Source organism: Anomaloglossus baeobatrachus, chromosome 4, assembly GCF_048569485.1.
Source record: "Anomaloglossus baeobatrachus isolate aAnoBae1 chromosome 4, aAnoBae1.hap1, whole genome shotgun sequence".
NCBI classification, from domain to species: Eukaryota; Metazoa; Chordata; class Amphibia; order Anura; family Aromobatidae; genus Anomaloglossus; species Anomaloglossus baeobatrachus.
The window spans coordinates 671,004,409-671,020,963 of NC_134356.1; the positions used below are offsets into that span (position 1 = coordinate 671,004,409).

Sequence of the window (16,555 nt, forward strand, 5' to 3'; positions counted from 1 at the left end):
CTACTGACCTCTCAAAGCTTGATCTGTCCACAGTGAAAGGTAAAATACGTTGAAAGTTGACTAATTCTTAGAGAGCTCATCAAAAGTATAGGAACCAATCTTAAATGAGAATTTACAAGCTTTTTTTATATTATGAGCAATATGTTGCCACCAACCACTCTAACTTGTCACGTGATGAGCCAGTAAATTACGCCATTGCTTGGATTAGTTTTTACCTGCATTACAATTAGTGATAGACTAGGCTGTCAATATTTACAGTTATATCGAATTCCAGTTGCCCAAAACTTCTTAAAAAACGCTTAGAAACTGAAATCTCTGGCCATACAATAGATTATATTTCTATTTTGCTTCAAGTCGCTTGGATTAGTTTTGCCTGCATTACAATTAGTGACAGACTTAGCTGTCAATATTTACAGTTATATCAAATTCCAGTTGCCCAAAACTTCTTAAAAAACGCTTAGAAACTGAAATCTCTGGCCATACAATAGATTATATTTCTATTTTGCTTCAATTCGTTACTCTGTCATACTTTAAGGTTAACGACGATGTAACATGGCCACTCTCTTACTCTAACCAAGTTATTTCAAGTTTGTAAATTAATTTTACACATTGGATGGATAAAACCTACGGATCTTTTTCCAAAAGTCACTGGATGTAAACAGAAAGCCAAAGGAATGGCCAGCACAGGGGTCGAGCCCGCAACCTTGGCGTTATTAGCACCGCGCCCTAACCGATTGAGCTAACCGGCCACTTTTACCCAATATCAACTCTCTTTTAATGAACTTGCTCTAATTTTGAGCCAGCTACTGACCTCTCAAAGCTTGATCTGTCCACAGTGAAAGGTAAAATACGTTGAAAGTTGACTAATTCTTAGAGAGCCCATCAAAAGCATAGGAACCAATCTTAAATGAGAATTGACAGGCTTTTTTTATATTATGAGCAATATGTTGCCACCAACCACTCTAACTTGTCATGTGATGAGCCAGTAAATTACTCCATTGCTTGGATTAGTTTTTGCCTGCATTACAATTAGTGATAGACTTAGCTGTCAATATTTACAGTTACATCGAATTCCAGTTGCCCAAAACTTCTTAGAAAACGCTTAGAAACTGAAATCTCTGGCCATACAATAGATTATATTTCTATTTTGCTTCAATTCGTTACTCTGTCATACTTTAAGGTTAACGACGATGTAACATGGCCACTCTCTTACTCTAACCAAGGTGTTTCAAGTTTGTAAATTAATTTTACACATTGGATGGATAAAACCTATGGATCTTTTTCCAAAAGTCACTGGATGTGAACAGAAAGCCAAAGGAATGGCCAGCACGGGGGTTGAACCCGCAACCTTGGCGTTATTAGCACCACGCTCTATCCGATTGAGCTAACCGGCCACTTTTGCCCCATATCTACTCTCTTTTAATGAACTTGCTCTAATTTTGAGCCAGCTACTGACCTCTTAAAGCTTGATCTGTCCACAGTGAAAGGTAAAATACATTGAAAGTTGACTAATTCTTAGAGAGCCCATTAAAATCATAGGAACTAGTGATGAACGAGCATGCTTGTTACTACTCGGTACTCGCACGAGTATCACTGTACTCGGTCTACTCGGCGGGGACCGAGTAATCTCGCGATACTCGTGCTGTACTCGTGGTCTTCATTTCTGCATGTTGGCGCTCTTTTGAGAGCCAGCCCTCATGCAGGGATTGGCTGGCAGACCACTGCAATGCCACAGCCCTGTTAGTTGTGGAATTGCAGTGATTGGCCGGCCTGGACAGCGTGACCGAGCCTTTATACCGGCGGGCGCGCTGTGCTCTGCTCACAGCTATCCAGACAGTCAGTGCAGGGAGAGTGTCGCTGCTTCAGGGAAAGGTTTGCGGCCCTTTATAGCTATTTCCGTAGCAGGGCTGCAAACAGTGTGACCAAAAGTCCTTCTCAGGACTATTCTTGTTGTATACAGGCAGGCAGGGTATAGCCAGGTCGGAGTACAGTAGCAGAGTCCTTCTCAGGACTATTGTTGCTGTATACAGGCAGGGTATAGCCAGGTTGGAATACAGGCTAGTGACCAAAAGAGTCCTTGTCAGGACTATTGTAGCAGTATACAGGCAGGCAGGCAGGGTATATAGCCATTCCTAGTGGTGACCGTATACCAGCCTTCATCATATCTGGGGCTGGTGTATACAGTCTAAAACAGTCCAGATAGTGTCAGACTTCTCAGTAATTGTCGCTCCTAAAAACCTGTTAGGTTCTTATTGCGTCCGTGCTTGCATTTAAAAACCGCACGTGTGTGCCTGTCGGTGGCAGCGTACAGGTGCACGTTTTTCACAAACTATTATATAACGCACAAGTGTAGTGTATAATACACGTCAGTCAGCAGTGGCTGATAGTGTCAGACTTCTCAGTAATTGTCGCTCCTAAAAACCTGTTAGGTTCTTATTGCGTCCGTGCTTGCATTTAAAAACCGCACGTGTGTGCCTGTCGGTGGCAGCGTACAGGTGCACTTGTGTGCATTTTTCACAAACTATTATATAACGCACAAGTCTAGTGAATAATACACGTCAGTCAGCAGTGTCTGATAGTGTCAGACTTCTCAGTAATTGTCGCTCCTAAAAACCTGTTAGGTTCTTATTGCGTCCGTGCTTGCATTTAAAAACCGCACTTGTGTGCCTGTCGGTGGCAGCGTACAGGTGCACTTGTGTGCATTTTTCACAAACTATTATATAACGCACAAGTCTAGTGAATAATACACGTCAGTCAGCAGTGTCTGATAGTGTCAGACTTCTCAGTAATTGTCGCTCCTAAAAACCTGTTAGGTTCTTATTGCGTCCGTGCTTGCATTTAAAAACCGCACATGTGTGCCTGTCGGTGGCAGCGTACAGGTGCACGTTTTTCACAAACTATTATATAACGCACAAGTGTAGTGTATAATACACGTCAGTCAGCAGTGTCTGATAGTGTCAGACTTCTCAGTAATTGTCGCTCCTAAAATCCTGTTAGGTTCTTATTGCGTCCGTGCTTGCATTTAAAAACCGCACGTGTGTGCCTGTCGGTGGCAGCGTACAGGTGCACTTGTGTGCATTTTTCACAAACTATTATATAACGCACAAGTCTAGTGAATAATACACGTCAGTCAGCAGTGTCTGATAGTGTCAGACTTCTCAGTAATTGTCGCTCCTAAAAACCTGTTAGGTTCTTATTGCATCCGTGCTTGCATTTAAAAACCGCACGTGTGTGCCTGTCGGTGACAGCGTACAGGTGCACTTGTGTGCATTTTTCACAAACTATTATATAACGCACAAGTCTAGTGAATAATACACGTCAGTCAGCAGTGTCTGATAGTGTCAGACTTCTCAGTAATTGTCGCTCCTAAAAACCTGTTAGGTTCTTAGTGCGTCCGTGCTTGCATTTAAAAACCGCATGTGTGTGCCTGTCGGTGGCAGCGTCAGGCTCCATATTGTCCCTGGATAGAGATGTGCATGAGGGCCTCAAAACATTGTTCCCATTGCAAAGGAGCGGGTCTCCTGTCGTTGTAATGCCCATTCTGAAAGAATGGGTGAAAAAATTTACCACTGGGGGTATACCTGAAACAAAGGCCTAACTCTTGTAACGGTCATCATGATGGCGCATGAGGAGAAGGAGGAGCAGTCCAGCGATTAGCCAAAGTCCAGAAGTGTGTTACCATGGGTGAGTGGAGGTACATGGCAAAATCCCGTTACAAACTTTAAATTCCGCTGTCATTTGCTGGTGGTGTAGTGAAGTCTGGCCCAATCCAACCCTTGTTCATCTTGATTAGAGTCAGCATTTACAGTTGACAGGCAGGTGCGTTTATCTGTAATGATTCCACCTGCGGCACTAAAAACACGCTCTGACAAAACGCTAGCGGCAGGGCAGGCCAGGACTTCCAAGGCGTAGAGAGCCAATTCATGCCACGTGTCCAGCTTGGATACCCATTAATTGTAAGGCACAGAGGAATGTCAGAGTACAGTTGTTTGATCGGCAAGGTACTCCTTGAGCATCTGGGCAAACTTAGGATTTCTTGTGGCACTACCCCGCACCTCAGGGGCTATGGTATGTGAGGGGCTGAGAAAACTGTCCCACATCTTATAGACTGTTCCCCTACCTCTGGCGGATTGGACTTGTGCCCCTCTCGGCTGTACGCCTTGGTTGTCCACTGATTCCTGACCTTTGCCGCTAGCGTTTTGTGAGGGGAATGCTTTGCCTACTTCCGTGACTATGGCCTTCTGGAACTGCTGCATTTTTCCTGACCTCTCCGCCTCGGGAATAAGAGACATAAAGTTCTCCTTGTAGCGTGGGTCTAACAGTGTTACCAACCAGTAATGATTGTCGGCCAAGATGTTCTTAACGCGAGGGTCACGAGACAGGCAGCTTACCATAAAGTCAGCCATGTGTGCCAGACTCTTAACAGCCATCACTTCAGTATCCTGACCACCACGATGACTGAACATGCTGTCCTCCTCCTCCTCCTCCTCCTCCTCCTCCTCATCATCATCTACCCTGTCCTCTGGCCAGCCACGCTGAACCGAGGATATGACTGCATGTCATATCCTCAATTTGGCCAGAGAGTTGCTCCATGTCTTCATCCTCCTCCTCGTCATAGTCCTCCACTGCACGTTGTGATGAGACGAGGCTGGGCTGTGTGTTATCACCCACACCCACTACTGTTTCTTGCTCAAACTCATCGCGCTCCGCCTGCAATGCATCATGGTTGTTTTTTGAGCAGAGACCATTTTAGAAGGCAGAGAAGCGGTATGGTGGCGCTAATAATGTCGTCATCGCCGCTCACCATCTTGGTGGAGTCCTCAAAGTTTTGGCGGATGGTACATAGGTCGGACATCCATCTCCACTCCTCAGGTGTTATGTGTGGAGTTTGACCCATTTCCCTACGGCTTAGGTGATGCAGGTACTCAACAACTGCCCTCTTCTGCTCACATATCCTGACCAACATGTGCAGAGTTGAATTCCAACGCGTGGGGACATCACACACCAGTCTGTGAGCCGGAAGATGCAAATGGCGCTGAAAGCCAGCAAGGCTGGCTGAAGCAGTAGGTGACTTTCGAAAATGTGCAGACAGGCGGCGAACTTTTACCAGCAGATCAGACAGCTCTGGGTATGACTTTAGAAACCGCTGAACCACGAGGTTGAGCACATGGGCCACGCATGGAACATGTGTCAGCTGGCCTCGCCTCAAAGCCGCCACCAGGTTCCGGCCATTGTCACACACGACCTTTCCTGGCTTTAGGTTCAGAGGTGTGAGCCAGTGATCTGCCTGCTGTTTCAGAGCTGTCCACACCTCTTCTGCATTGTGGGGTTTGTCACCTATGCAGATTAGCTTCAGCACAGCCTGTTGCCGCTTCGCCGAGGCAGTGCTGCAGTGCTTCTGTGTCGCCCTGGACAAGCCAGGGGCCACAGAGCACAACACTTACACACCCCACACTCCCTGCAGGCATATCATAGTCAAAACACAAAATCCTTGTTGCCTTCCCCAGGGGCTGTTGTCCACACCAGGGGGTGGAGCCAGGCGGTTGGTCTCCACCCACCAAGGAGGAGGGAAAACACAGGCAGTGAGAGTAAAGCTAAGGAAGTTGAAGGAGGAAAGTAGTAGAGAGGAGAAAAGTGACAGCAAAGAGCCTGAAGTTGGTCCGGGTGTGTGGCCCGGACAGGACAGCAAGGTTGGCAGGATGTGGTGACCGTCTGCAGTGGAGGCCGATTGGAGTCTGCCGTAAGGACCATGGACGGGTGGTGACCCGGCCGTACCGGACCAGTATACAAAGAGAAGCCAACACCATTGGCAGGGGCCTTTCGGATCCCGGCAAGGCTTGGTGTCGCCGTGAATTTGCCAAATCCGTTAGTGAAGGGGACCTCAGGGTTTCCAAACAGCCAAGTCACGATAGAAGGCAACCGTCCAACCGTGAAGGGGAGACACCGCCACCGCCAAGGGCAACCGTCTCCCAGGGCCAGCGCCTGTGGGCAAAAGGGGCTCCTCCGGCCCATATCCAGGTCGGGGAGCGGGTTACCGGTGGGAAACCATCACTACCAACACTGAACTTAGGTGCAGGGAGAGACAGTCATCACTAACCTGCAGGGAGGAACAACCGCAGCCGTCCGAGGGACCCGTCCATCCAGCCACTTGTTTTACCATGAACTGTGTCATCATCATTGGGCTGAGTGAGTACCTCCGTGCCGTGCGGCACAGCACTGCCCCTGCGACCTTGCACCTCATCAGGCCCCGCAACCCGCCTGTCATCCATCTCTACCCCATCACCGGGCCCTGGGACAACCAACCCCCCTACCCACGGCGTGGAGAAATAACAACAAAGCTGCTCCCTCTCACAGGCTCCCGGGATCCCCGTCCAGAGCAGCGGTGGTGTCCACACAATCACCACAACCGTGGATGGCGTCACGGACAATATCCCCAAAACCCAAACGACCCCTTTTCACTCACGGGCGATGAGCGCCGCTCGAGTCCCCGGGATCCGGCCATCGCTCGAGCCTCTGAGCAGCAGCAGCCGTAGAGCAGCGGCAGCCGGACCCGAGCAGTGGGAGAGCGCAGCGTCCCCTCCTCCGCCCGCAACACTGCCAGCTTGGGACTGGTGTGTAGGGTAAAGTGGATGAGGATGCGCAGGAGGAGGAGGAGGCTGAGGAGCATGACATTCCGGAGCTGTAGAGTGTGGGTGAAACCCTGACTGAGGTAGGGCCTGCAAAACTTGGTGTGTGAAGGACGTGTTCCGTCCCTCGCTCAGACTGGGTCCCAGCTTCCACAATATTAACCCAGTGTGACGTCAACGAGATGTAGCGGCCTTGCCCACATGCACTTGTCCACGTGTCTGTGGTTAGGTGGACTTTGGCTGAAACAGCGTTGTTCAGGGCACGTGTGATGTTTTGTGACACGTGGTTATGCAATGCGGGGACGGCACACCGGGAGAAATAGTGGCGGCTGGGGATCGAGTAATGTGGGACAGCTGCCACCATCAGGTCGCGGAATGCTTCTGTCTCAACCAGCCTAAAAGGCAACATTTCTAGCGCAAGCAGTCGCGAAATGTTAGCATTTAGAAGTGTGGCATGTGGGTCGTTGGCAGTGTATTTGCGCCTGCGTTCAAAGGTTTGCTGAATGGATAACTGAACGCTGCGCTGGGACAAGGACGTGCTTGATGATGGTGTTATTTCTGCGTGGGCAACTGCAGGTGCAGGGCCGGAGGAGGCTTGTTCTCGGGCAGCATGGACAGGGGATTGGCTCGCATGCACAACAAGCGAAGACGAAGCAGTGACATCAGCAAACACTGCTCCTCGACTCTGTTGTACATCCCACAAAGTTGGGTGCTTGGCTGACATGTGCCTGATCATGCTGGTGGTGGTCAGGCTGCTAGTTTTGGTACCCCTGCTGATGCTGGCATGGCAGGTGTTGCAAATGGCCTTTTTAGAATCATCTGGAGCCAACTTAAAAAACTGCCAGACTCGGGAAGACCTAACATTTGTACAGGCACCTTGTGTCGTGTTGTTCCGGGGAACAGTTGCCTGACGTCTGCCTGGGGCCACCACCCTGCTTCTTACTGCCTGTTGGGATGCTACGCCTCCCTCCCCCTGTGCACTGCTGTCCTCGCTCTTCATATCCTCCTGCCAGGTTGGGTCAGTTACTGGATCATCCACCACGTCGTCTTCCTCTTCCGCACCCTGCTCCTCCTCCTGACTTCCTGACAATTGTGTCTCATCATCGTCCACCCCTTGTTGAGACACGTTGCCAACTTCGTGAGAACGTGGCTGCTCAAATATTTGGGCATCTGTACATACAATCTCGTCATGGCCCACTTCAACAGGAGCTGGCGAGAGGCCAGAATGTGTGAATGGAAACGTGAACGAACAGCTCTTCCGAGTGTCCAAGTGTGGGATCAGTAATGTCCGTGGACGTGTACTCGGCCTGGTGGTAGGAAGGAGGATCAGGTTCTGAAATGTGCGGTGTAGTATCACGGCTACTGACACTTGACCGTGTGGAAGACAGAGTGTTTGTGGTGGTGCCAATCTGACTGGAAGCATTTTTCGCTATCCAACTAACAACCTGTTGACACTGGTCTTGGTTCAAGAGCGGTGTACTGCTGCGGTCCCCAAGAATTTGGGACAGGACGTGCGAGCGACTAGATGTGGCCCTCTGTTGTGGCGAAATTAGAGCTTGCCCACGACCTCGGCCTCTGCCTGCACCACCATCACGTCCACTTCCTTGTTCCTTGCCAACGCCCTTGTGCATTTTGCAATGCTGTGCTGACGTGTATTCACTAGACTTGTGCGTTATATAATTGTGCTTCTTACTGCCTGTTGGGATGCTACGCCTCCCTCCCCCTGTGCACTGCTGTCCTCGCTCTGCATATCCTCCTGCCAGGTTGGGTCAGTTACTGGATCATCCACCACGTCGTCTTCCTCTTCCGCACCCTGCTCCTCCTCCTGACTTCCTGACAATTGTGTCTCATCATCGTCCACCCCTTGTTGAGACACGTTGCCAACTTCGTGAGAACGTGGCTGCTCAAATATTTGGGCATCTGTACATACGATCTCCTCATGACCCACTTCAACATGAGCTGGCGAGAGGCCAGAATGTGCGAATTGAAACGTGAACAGCTCTTCCGAGTGTCCAAGTGTGGGATCATTAATGTCCGAGGACGTGTACTCAGCCTTGTGGTAGGAAGGAGGATCAGGTTCTGAAATGTGCGGTGCAGTATCACGGCTACTGACACTTGACCGTGTGGAAGACAGAGTGTTTGTGGTGGTGCCAATCTGACTGGAAGCATTATCCGCTATCCAACTAACAACCTGTTGACACTGGTCTTGGTTCAAGAGCGGTGTACTGCTGCGGTCCCCAAGAATTTGGGACAGGACGTGCGAGCGAGTAGATGTGGCCCTTTGTTGTGGCGAAATTAGAGCTTGCACACGACCTCGGTCTCTGCCTGCACCACCATCACGTCCACTTCCTTGTTCGTTGACAACGCCCTTGCGCATTTTGCAATGCTGTGCTGATGTGTATTCACTAGACTTGTGCGTTATATCCAAGTTTTTGCAAAACGCACACAAGTGCAGCGGAAAGCTGCCACCAACAGGCACACACGTGCGGTTTTTAAATGCAAGCACGGAGGCACTAAGAACCTAACAGGTCTCTATCCAGGGACAACGTGGAGCCTCCCAATTTTTGGCTGCCCTGCCTAAGGGCTATACTACAATAGACCCACTTCCTTCCAATGGGCACTTCAGGTTTACAGGCCCTCATGCACATCTCTATCCAGGGACAACGTGGAGCCTCCCAATTTTTGGCTGCCCTGCCTAAGGGCTATACTACAATAGACCCACTTCCTTCCAATGGGCACTTCAGGTTTACAGGCCCTCATGCACGTCAATATCCAGGGACAACGTGGAGCCTCCCAATTTTTGGCTGCCCTGCCTAAGGGCTATACTACAATAGACCCACTTCCTTCCAATGGGCACTTCAGGTTTACAGGCCCTCATGCACGTCTCTATCCAGGGACAACGTGGAGCCTCCCAATTTTTGGCAGCCCTGCCTAAGGGCTATACTACAATAGACCCACTTCCTTCCAATGGGCACTTCAGGTTTACAGGCCCTCATGCACGTCTCTATCCAGGGACAACGTGGAGCCTCCCAATTTTTGGCTGCCCTGCCTAAGGGCTATACTACAATAGACCCACTTCCTTCCAATGGGCACTTCAGGTTTACAGGCCATCATGCACGTCTGTATGCAGGGGCATTGGTGAACCTCACAATTTTGGACTGCCCTGGCAAAGGAAAATACTACAAAGACTCACTTCCTCAAAATGGGCACATTAGACTCAGAGGCCTTTATGTACGTCTCTTCTCAGGGACATCGGAGTGCCACACAATGTTTTACGTAAAATCTTTCATGTAGTAATCTCAAAAAGTAACATACATTAGCTCTATCTCACTATTGGTTATGTGCCCTTAACATTTCCGCCATGAAAATTCATTTTGGTGTAATTTTGGAAGGTTTTCTGGTGAGTCCGTAAAAATGGCGTAAAACGCGGACTAAATTGTTCACAGCTGTGACTTTTGAGTGATAAATGCTTCAAGGGGTCTTCCCCATGCTGTTGCCATGTCATTTGAGCACTCTTCAGAGACTTTTGTGCCATTTTTAGGGTTTCTACATGCTGCCGGTGGTCATTTCACAAAAATACTCGGGTCTCCCATAGGATAACATTTGGCTCGTTGCTCGGGCCGACTACACGAGTATCTTGGGAGGCTCGGCCCGAGCTTCGAGCACCCGAGCTTTTTAGTACTTGCTCATCACTAATAGGAACCAATCTTAAATGAGAATTGACAAGCTTTTTTTATATTATGAGCAATATGTTGCCACCAACCACTCTAACTTGTCACGTGAGGAGCCAGTAAATTACGCCATTGCTTGGATTAGTTTTTGCCTGCATTACAATTAGTGATAGACTAAGCTGTCAATATTTACAGTTATATCTCTGGCCATACAAAAAATTATATTTCTATTTTGCTTCAATTCGTTACTCTGTCATACTTTAAGGTTAACGACGATGTAACATGGCCACTCTCTTACTCTAACCAAGTTATTTCAAGTTTGTAAATTAATTTTACACATTGAATGGATAAAACCTACGGATCTTTTTCCAAAAGTCACTGGATGTGAACAGAAAGCCAAAGGAATGGCGAGCACGGGGGTCGAACCCGCAACCTTGGCGTTATTAGCACCACGCTCTAACCGATTGAGCTAACCGGCCACTTTTGCCCCATATCTACTCTCTTTTAATGAACTTGCTCTAATTTTGAGCCAGCTACTGACCTCTCAAAGCTTGATCTGTCCACAGTGAAAGGTAAAATACGTTGAAAGTTGACTAATTCTTAGAGAGCCCATCAAAAGCATAGGAACCAATCTTATATGAGAATTGACAAGCTTTTTTATATTATGAGTAGAGTTGAGTGCGGTTCGCGGTTCGTGGTTCTCCAGTTCTGGGCTCGAGTGATTTTGGGGCTGTTCTAGATCGAACTAGAACTCGAGCTTTTTTGCAAAAGCTCGATAGTTCTAGATACGTTCGAGAACGGTTCTAGCAGCAAAAAGCAGGGCTTTTTACAGCTACAGTGTGCAGGAGCCATTGCTGGCAGCCTGCCAGAAGCTGGTAACCAAGATAAACATCGGGTATCCAAGCAAAGCGCTTTGGTTAGTAACCCGATGTTTATCCTAGTTACGTGCAGGAAGCTGACACTTCCCCGCTCAGCTCGCTCCGCCCCCTCCTGCCCGCGGCATGTACACATACACACATACACACACACACACACACACACGGTCCCGCTCGGCTTACCTGCGGTGATGAAGTCCCGCCATCCCGACCTCAGCGCTGTCACTGTCCTCCATGGCCGGCGCTTGTCACATCATCTTCTCTCGCTTCCGACCCGAGACTGACTAGCGGTGACGTCACGGGCCTCTCGCGATACTTGGTGTGAAGACGCCGGTCATTGAACTCAGTGACAGGGGCTGTCAGTGTGCTGGAGATCAGCGCAGGTAATGTACCTTGCTGACAGCAGCACTTGTCATGCCCTGCAGTGACCTGGGCTGACCCATTGATGTTAGCTCAGGTCACTGCACTGCTCTCCCAGCCAATGGGGAACATCCTGCTCTTCATTGACTGGGACAGTGTGGATCGTCATGGCAACCCCTTGGATTACACCAGACCTGGATTTGTTTTTCATTCTAATAAATTGGTTAAAGAGGGAATGTTTTGGGGAGTGTTTTTTCAAATAAAAATGTGTTTGTCGTCTATTTTTTTTATTACTGATTGGGTTGGTGATGTCGGGTATCTGATAGACGCCTGACCTCAGCAACCCCAGGGCTTGATGCCAGGTGAGATTACACATCTGGTATTAACCCCATATATTACCCCGTTTGCCACCGCACCAGGGCGCGGGATGAGCTGGGGCGAAGCACCAGGATTGGCGCATCTAATGGGTGCGCCACTTCTGGGGCGGCTGCGGCCTGCTATTTTTAGGCTGGGGAGAGTCCAATAACCATGGACCTCCCTAGTCTGAGAATATCAGGCCCCAGCTGTCTGCTTTACCCTGGCTGGTGATCCAATTTTGGGGGCCCCCTACATGTTTTTTTTTTAAATTATTTATTTAATTTAAAATAACAGTGTGGGGTGCCCTCAGTTTTGGATTACCAGCCAAGGTAAGGTTGCCAGCTGTGGTCTGCAGGCTGCAGCCGTCTGCTTTACCCTAGGTGGCTACAAAACTAGGGGGAACCCAACGTCATTTTTTTTTTCATTTTTTTGGCTAAATACAAAGCTAAGCACCCCTTAGTGCCACATGAAAGGCACCAAAGGGTGCTCCACTTTTTCTCCACTTTTTCTCCACTTTTTCTCCACTTTTTCTCCATTTCTTCTCCACTTTTTCTCCACTTTTTCTCCACTTTTTCTCCATTTTTTTCTCCACTTTTTATCACTTTTTCTCCATTTTTTTCTCCATTTTTTCTCCTTTTTTTCTCCATTTTTACTCCACTTTTTCTCAACTTTTTCTCCATTTTTTTCTCCACTTTTTCTCCACTTTTTCTCCACTTTTTCTCCACTTTTTCTCCACTTTTTTCTCCATTTTTTCTCCACTTTTTCTTCACTTTTTCTCCACTTTTTATCCATTTTTTCTCCACTTTTTCTCCATTTTTACTCCACTTTTTCTCCACTTTTTTTCCATTTTTTTCTCTACTTTTTCTCCACTTTTTCTCCACTTTTTCTCCATTTTTTTCTCCACTTTTTCACCACTTTTTCTCCAATTTTTCTACATTTTTTTCTCCACTTTTTCTACATTTTTTTCTCCACTTTTTCTCCACTTTTTCTACATTTTTTTCTCCACTTTTTCTCCACTTTTCCTCCACTTTTTCTCCACTTTTTCTCCATTTTTTTCTCCACTTTTTATCCACTTTTTCTACATTTTTTTCTCCACTTTTTCTCCACTTTTTCTCCACTTTTTCTCCACTTTTTTCTCCACTTTTTTCTCCACTTTTTCTCCACTTTTTCTCCACTTTTTCCCTATTTTTTTCTCCACTTTTTCTCCACTTTTTCTCCACTTTTTCTACATTTTTTTCTCCATTTTTTCTCCACTTTTTCTCCATTTTTTTCTCCATTTTTTTCTCCACTTTTTATCCACTTTTTCTACATTTTTTTCTCCACTTTTTCTCCACTTTTTCTCCATTTTTTTCTCCACTTTTTCTCCACTTTTTCTCCACTTTTTTCTCCACTTTTTTCTCCACTTTTTTCTCCACTTTTTTCTCCACTTTTTCTCCACTTTTTCTCCATTTTTTTCTCCACTTTTTCTCCACTTTTTCTCCATTTTTACTCCACTTTTTCTCCACTTTTTCTCCATTTTTTTCTCTACTTTTTCTCCACTTTTTCTCCACTTTTTCTCCACTTTTTCTCCACTTTTTATCCATTTTTTTCTCCACTTTTTATCCACTTTTTCTCTATTTTTTTCTCTACTTTTTCTCCACTTTTTCACCATTTTTTCTCCACTTTTTCTCCACTTTTTCTCCATTTTTTTCTCCACTTTTTCTCCACTTTTTCTACATTTTTTTCTCCACTTTTTCTACATTTTTTTCTCCACTTTTTCTCCACTTTTTCTCCACTTTTTTCTCCACTTTTTCTCCACTTTTTCTACATTTTTTTCTTCACTTTTTCTCCACTTTTTCTCCATTTTTACTCCACTTTTTCTCCACTTTTTCTTCATTTTTTTCTCTACTTTTTCTCCACTTTTTCTCCACTTTTTCTCCACTTTTTCTCCACTTTTTATCCATTTTTTTCTCCACTTTTTCTCCACTTTTTCTCTTTTTTTTTCTCTACTTTTTCTCCACTTTTTCTCCATTTTTTCTCCACTTTTTCTCCACTTTTTCTCCATTTTTTTCTCCACTTTTTCTCCACTTTTTCTACATTTTTTTCTCCACTTTTTCTACATTTTTTTCTCCACTTTTTCTCCACTTTTTCTCCATTTTTTTCTCCACTTTTTCTCCACTTTTTCTCCACTTTTTCTCCACTTTTTCTCCATTTTTTTCTCCACTTTTTCTCCACTTTTTCTCTACTTTTTTCTCCACTTTTTTCTCCAGTTTTTCTCCACTTTTTCTCCACTTTTTCTCCACTTTTTTCTCCACTTTTTTCTCCACTTTTTCTACATTTTTTTCTCCACTTTTTCTCCACTTTTTCTACATTTTTTTCTCCACTTTTTCTCCACTTTTCCTCCACTTTTTCTCCACTTTTTCTCAATTTTTTTCTCCACTTTTTATCCACCTTTTTCTACATTTTTTTCTCCACTTTTTCTCCACTTTTTCTCCACTTTTTCTCCACTTTTTCTCCACTTTTTTCTCCACTTTTTCTCCACTTTTTCTACATTTTTTTCTTCACTTTTTCTCCACTTTTTCTCCATTTTTACTCCACTTTTTCTCCACTTTTTCTCCATTTTTTTCTCTACTTTTTCTCCACTTTTTCTCCACTTTTTCTCCACTTTTTATCCATTTTTTTCTCCACTTTTTCTCCACTTTTTCTCTATTTTTTTCTCTACTTTTTCTCCACTTTTTCTCCATTTTTCTCCACTTTTTCTCCACTTTTTCTCCATTTTTTTCTCCACTTTTTCTCCACTTTTTCTACATTTTTTTCTCCACTTTTTCTACATTTTTTTCTCCACTTTTTCTCCACTTTTTCTCCATTTTTTTCTCCACTTTTTCTCCACTTTTTCTCCACTTTTTCTCCACTTTTTCTCCATTTTTTTCTCCACTTTTTCTCCACTTTTTCTCTACTTTTTTCTCCACTTTTTTCTCCACTTTTTTCTCCACTTTTTCTCCACTTTTTCTCCACTTTTTTCTCCACATTTTCTCCACTTTTTATCCACTTTTTCTCCGTTCTTTTTCTATGGTCAGTCTACCCATTAGTTCTGCCATGCATACTGTAGCTCTACACCTACTGCACATGTTACTTTATGATTGACATCTCTTTCGTACCAGAGCTGTCTAAGCCTACTCTGACCCCATATTTGTTATTACTATATTGTCCTTGTACTGTATTATGACATTTGTATCATGTGTTTCATTTCTTGCTGTGTTGCAATTTTTTTGCTGCATCCCAATTGTACCTCTACATTGTTCGAGTTTATGTTATTGTTCTCTCACTCTTATGTGATACTGATTATTGTCATTTTTCATGATTACAAGCAGATAAGTCCAATCTGACGAAGGCTCAGGCCGAAACGTCATTTGTAACTTGTTTTGGACAAAAACATATATGCTTATGAAAATTTTTTTTTCTTAATACGGACCAATAAAGAGTGATTTTGCATTACTATCCGTTGTGACTTACTGACTTAGTCTGGGAGATTTAGAGTGCCGAGGTTACTCACTAATTTTATCTATTATTACCTCTGAGCACCTATATACCAGTGAGCAGAGCTTCCTCTACAGTAGTTCTCCTGATTAGGCATGCCCTTACCTCATGAGCAGGGCATTGCAGCTTTGGTAGCAACCATTACGACATGGACTCTGCTGCTGTGGACCCGGGGAGAGTGAGTGCAGATTCATTGCACCCACACTCCTCACATGAAGGGTCCGCACTCCTAGAAAATGGGGGATACGTTCCCTGAGTGTCTCCCCCCCGATATTCTAGATGGTCCAGAGTCGTCGTGGGACCCCTTTATTTTTTTCTTACAATAAATTGGTGAAAGAGGAAATGTTTTGGGGACTGTTTTTTCAAATAAATTTCTTTTGTCGATTTTTTTTTTTTTGTTAGTACTGACAGTTTATGATGTTGGGTATCTAATAGACGCCATGACATCACAAACTGCTGGGCTTGATCTCAGGTGACTTTACAGCTACTATCAACCCGATTTATTACCCCGTTTGCCACTGCACCAGGGCACGGGATGAGCTGGGGTGAAGCGCCAGGATTGGCGCATCTAGTGGATGCGCCACGTCTGGGGTGCCTACGGCCTGCTATTTTTAGGCTGTGAAGGCCCAATAACTATGGACCTTCCCACCCTGAGAATACCAGACCACAGCTGTCCGCTTTACCTTGGCTGGTGATCCAATTTGGGGAGGACCCTACTTTTATTGTGTAATTATTAATATTTATAAAATAATTATAAAAAAGAGCCTGAGGGGACCTCCACATTGGATCCCCAACCACGGTAAAGCTGCCAGCTGTGGTTTTCAGGCTACAGCCGTCTGCTTTACCCTAGCTGGCTATCAAAAATGGGGGGACCCAACGTCATTTTTTTTTTAACTATTTTTTAAATAGAAAAAATTAATGGGCTTCCCTGTATTTTGATTGCCAACCAAGGTAACGGCAGGCAGATGGGGGTGGCAACCCATAGCTGTCTGCTTTATCTGCTGAGAATCAAAAATACCGCGGAGCGCTACGTCATTTTTTTAAAGATTTATTTTTACAGCACTGTGATGTCCAGCAATCAAAATACAGGGAAGCCCATTTTATTTTTAGTTATTTAAATAAATAATTAAAAAAAATATATATGGGCTCC

At 45.5% G+C, this 16,555-nt stretch overlaps 1 non-coding gene across 1 annotated transcript; it reads right to left on the reverse strand.

The window, feature by feature from the left end:
- Positions 1–1,320: 1,320 nt before the first annotated feature.
- TRNAI-AAU (transfer RNA isoleucine (anticodon AAU)) lies at positions 1,321–1,394 on the reverse strand. Its single transcript has one exon. It is a non-coding gene; the product is annotated as a tRNA-Ile (tRNA).
- Positions 1,395–16,555: the final 15,161 nt, after the last annotated feature.